Below are 4,882 nucleotides of genomic sequence, written 5' to 3'. Positions count from 1 at the left end.
TGGCACTTTTTGTCTCTCTTACAACATTATTCACATTCTACCTTGAAAAACTGGTTGTGTAAGTCAATTTCCTACAAAACTATAAACCAGTTGAGGGTAAAGATGTTAGTGTCCTATAAAAATGTTTTCCCCTATGCTTCCTAGCACTGTGTACACACAATAGACACATAACAGGCACTCAGTAGATAATGAATGAAACGCAGCCTGCATCTTGGGGAACTAGGAGGCTAACCCACAGTGGGTTGGCAAGTTATTCTCCTCAATGATATCTGGCACCCTGGGGAGCCATTTATCATTTTCTTAAAAAATGATCATTTTCTTCTTTTTTATTTTTTCTATGCTTTCTATTTTTGTCTTTCATCTTCCTTTCTTCCTGTTTCTTCCTTCCAAACTATGCCTTTGGCTGCCTGCATGATATTCCAGCCACTGCACCCGTAGGCATTTCCTAGACCTGCAGGGGGCATTCCTTGGAGTTCAGAGACTTTCTGGGGTAGGCTTCCCATCCCATGATTCCATCAAGAACTTGATCACTATAGCACCAAGGGAGGAAATGAATTCCTGCTATCTGTTCCCTATAGTTACTCTATTTTTACTTTTTTTTTTTAGACGGAGTTTTGCTCTGTAGCCCAGGCTAGAGTGCAGTGGCACCATCTCGGCTCACTGCAACCCCTGCCTCCCAGGTTCAAGCAATTCTCCTGCTTCAGCCTCCTGAGTAACTGGGATTACAGGTGCATGCCACCACGCCCGGCTAATTTTTCTATTTTTAGTAGAGACGGGGTTTCACCATGTTGGTCAGGCTGGTCTCGAACTCCTGACCTCGTGATTTGCCCACCTCAGCCTCCCAAAGTGCTGGGATTACAGGCGTGAGCCACCGCACCCAGCCTCTATTTTTACTATTTGTTTATTTATTTATAGTAGAGATGAGGTCTTCCTATGTTGCCCAGGCTGGTCTCAAACTCCTGGCCTCAAACAATCCTCCCACCTCAGCCTCCCAAAGTACCAGGATTACAGGTGTAAGCCACCATGCCCTGCCATTACTGCATTTTGAATGCACTTTTAATGTCAACCATCAAGAAACAAGAAAGAGGGTCAGGCAGGTGGCTCATGCCTGTAATCTCAGCACTTTGGGAGGCCAAGGCCGGAGGATCACTTGAGGCTAGGAGTTTGACAGCAGCCTGGGCAACATAGGGAGACCATGTCTCTTCAAAAAAATTACAAAAAAAGTCAGCTGGGTGTGGTGGTGCATGCCTGTAGTCGCAGCTACTCGGGAGGCTGAGGTGAGAGGATCACTTGAGCCCAAGAGGCCAAGGCTGCAGTGAGCCATGATTGTGACACTACACTCCAGCCTGGGTGACAAAGTGAGACCCTATCTCAAGGAAACAAGAAAGAGGAGACATAGAGATCAGTATGGATGGAAGGATGTGAGTTCTGGCAAATGAGGAAGGGCTACAGTGGACTAGAACAAGCAGAAGGAAAAATTAGGAGGAAAATCAGAAGGAGATTGAGAGCCTATTAATTTGTCAAAAAGTCAGTAACTTAGGTTATTTCAGCCCAAATTGTAAATTTTGTACAAATTCTTCTAGAACAGATGATAAAAGTTTCCTCTAAATTTAACTATTGGTTTTTCACATAGATTTTACTTCATGAACACTGAATTGTAACCACTTTTATTCACACATTAATATGAAATAGTATATTTATGTTATTCCATGTGGTCCTGCAGACCCTTTTCACCCTGAACCCCAAACCCCAGGGATGCAGTCTCTTGGTCTGTGGTAAAACAGCCAGCACCCCCCTCATGTTCTCTTCAAGACAGCATGCAAATTCTGATGCCGAGTCCTCCCTCACTAGACCTTTGTCTTTCTGCTCATGGACTCTGGAACACTTGTTTCTAAAGAGCATCAACTGAGGCTGGGTGTGGTGGTTCCTGCCCGTAATCCCAGCACTTTGGGAGGCCAAGGCAGGAGGCTCCCTTGAGTCCAGGAGTTCGAGACCAGCCTGGGCAACATTGCAAGACCCCTGTCTCTACAAATTAAAAAAAAAAATTGGCTGAGCACTGTAGCATGTGCCTTTAGTCCTAGCTACTTCAGCGGCTGATGTGGGAGGATCCCTTGAACCCAGGCTTTGGAGACTGCAGTGAGCTATAAACGGGCCACTCCAGCCTGTGGGACAGAGCAAGACCTGTTCTCCCAATCCTTGCTATTCAGGGGCTAATCCATGGATCAGGAGTGGCAGCAGCCCCTGGAAGCTTGTTAGAAATACAGACTCTCAGGTCCCATTTGGCAAAACCCCACATTCAAGTCCGAAAAGCACTGCTCTCTAATTCATGTGTGCAGTCGGCCCTCCTGTGTCCGAAGGTTTACAACCTTGAAATCAACCGAAGACCAAAGATGTAGTTAGACCTATGATTGTTCTGTCTGTCCTGAACAGACTTTTTGTCCTTGCCATGATTCCCTAAACAATACAGTATCACAACTACACAGGACCACATTATATTCAATATTGTAAGTAATTTAGAGGTGATTTCAGTATACACGAGACGATGTAAGTTATATGCAAATTCATTTTATTATCCAAATTTTTATGTAACATTATGTTATATAAGAGACGGGCATCTGTGGATTTCGTTATCTACAGTTCTTGAAACCAATGACCTATGGATACTAACAGGACAACTGTTATTAATCTCACCAGTCTGTATTAGTCCAGTCTCACATTGCTAATAAAGACAGTTCTGAGACTGGGTAATTTATAAAGGAAAGAGGTTTGACTCACAGTTCAGCATGGCTGAGGCGGTCTCAGGAAACCTATAATCATGGTGGAAATGGACACAAGCACATCCTTCCTCACATGGCAACACCAAAGAAAAGTGCAGAACAAATGGGCAGAGAAAGACCGTTATAAAACCACCAGATCTGGTGAGATCTCATTACCATGAGAACAGCATGAAGGTAGCTAACCCCATGACTCAATTACCTCCCACTGGGTCTCTCCCACGACATGTGGGGATCATCAGAACTGTAATTCAAAATGAGGTTTGGGCAGGGACACCATCTAACTGTCCAAAGCTGGTGGGTTCTTGGTTCCACTGACTTCAAGAGCCACAGACACTCACTGTGTTAGTTCTTAAAGGCAATGTGTCTAGAGTTTCTTGCTTCTGATGGTCAGGTGTTCAGTCTCTCTTTTCTGGTGGGTTTGTGGTCTATACTAACTTCAGGAGTGAAGCTGCAGACCTTCATTGCGAGTGTTATAGCTTTTAGAGGTGGCGCATCTGGAGTTATTCCTTCCTCCCCTCCAGAATCATTTTATTTCTTGCAGTGAGTTAGTGATCACTCCAGCCTCAAAAATGAAAACACAGACCTTTATAGTGAATGTTACAACTCACAGATGTAGTAAAAGAAATCCAAAGACCCAACACCAAGATTTATTACAAACAACAAAAGAAGAAGCCTTCTAGAGTGCAAAGAAGGACTCAAGCGTGTTACTACAACTGGCTGGGGCAGCCTGCTTTTATTCCCTTATCTGGCCCCACCCACATCCTGCTGATTGGTCCATTTTACAGAGAGCTGATTGGTCCCTTTTGACAGGTGCTAATTGGTGCGTTTACAATCCCTGAGCTAGACACAAAAGTTCTCCAAGTCCCCACTAGATTAGCTAGACACAAAGCACTGATTGGTGCATTTACAAACCTTGAGCTAGACACAGGGTGCTGATTGGTGTGTTTACAAACCTTTAGCTAGACACGGAGTGCTGACTGGAGTATTTACAATCCTTTAGCCAGACATAAAAGTTCTCCAAGTCCCCACTAGATTAGCTAGACACAGAGCACTGATTGGTGCATTCACAAACCTTGAGCTAGACACAGGATGCTGATTGGTGTGTATACAATCCTCCAGCTAGACATAAAAGTTCTCCAAGTCCCCGCTAGACTCAGGAACCCAGCTGACTTCACCTAGTAGATTCCGCACAGGCGCCACAGGCAGAGCTGCCTGCCAGTCCTGTGTCGTGCACCCGCACTTCTCAGCCCTTGGGCAGTTGAGGGGACCCGGTGCCATGGAGCAGGGGGCGGTGCTTGTCGGGGAGGCTTGGGCAGTGCAGAAGCCTATGGCGGTGGGGAGGCTCGGGCATGGGGGGCTGCAGGTCCGGAGCCTTGCCTTGCGGGGAGGCAGCTGAGGCCGGGCGAGAATCCCAGTGTAGCGCCCACAGGCTGGCACTGCTGTGGGACCTGGCGTACTGTCCGCAGCTGCAGGCCCGTGTGCTAAGCCCCTCACTACCCAGGGCCAGCGGTGCCGGCCGGCCGCTCCAAGTGCAGCCACGCTGAGCCCACGCCCACCCGGGACTCGCACTGGCCTGCGGGCTCGGCGGGCAGCCCCGGTTTTCGCCTGCGCTTCTTCCACACCTCCCCACAAGCAAAGGGAGGCGGCTCCGGCCTCGACCAGTCCAGAGAGGGGCTCCCACAGTGCAGCCGCGGGCTGAAGAGCTCCTCAAGCACGGCCAGTGTGGGTGCTGAGGGCGAGGAGGCGCTGGGAGCGAGCGAGGGCTCCCAGCATGCCGTCGCTTCTCAAAACCGTATCACCCTCCAACTATAGACTCTATTCACTGAAGACGTAGATTCCATACTGCTGTTTTTCTTTGTAATCCTTCTTGTCTCTTTTCCTCATTCCCTGCCCAGGGAAGACAGGACCCAGGGTTCCAACATAACGGGTGCTTAATAAATGCTGACTGAGAACTTTCCCAAACTTGGACCCTTCACTGCTATGGTTTCCTAACATTGTTCAGCCATTTGCCATCCATTTGAATTTGCCACAATCTACGTGCAGAAATATCCTGACTCCGCTAGTGTGGCATCAGGCCGCCCAGGACACTGGAATGCAGCACGTAT

This window comes from Hylobates moloch, unplaced genomic scaffold (assembly GCF_009828535.3).
Source record: "Hylobates moloch isolate HMO894 unplaced genomic scaffold, HMol_V3 SCAFFOLD_20, whole genome shotgun sequence".
Taxonomy (NCBI): Eukaryota; Metazoa; Chordata; class Mammalia; order Primates; family Hylobatidae; genus Hylobates; species Hylobates moloch.
This window is presented reverse-complemented; position numbering follows the sequence as displayed.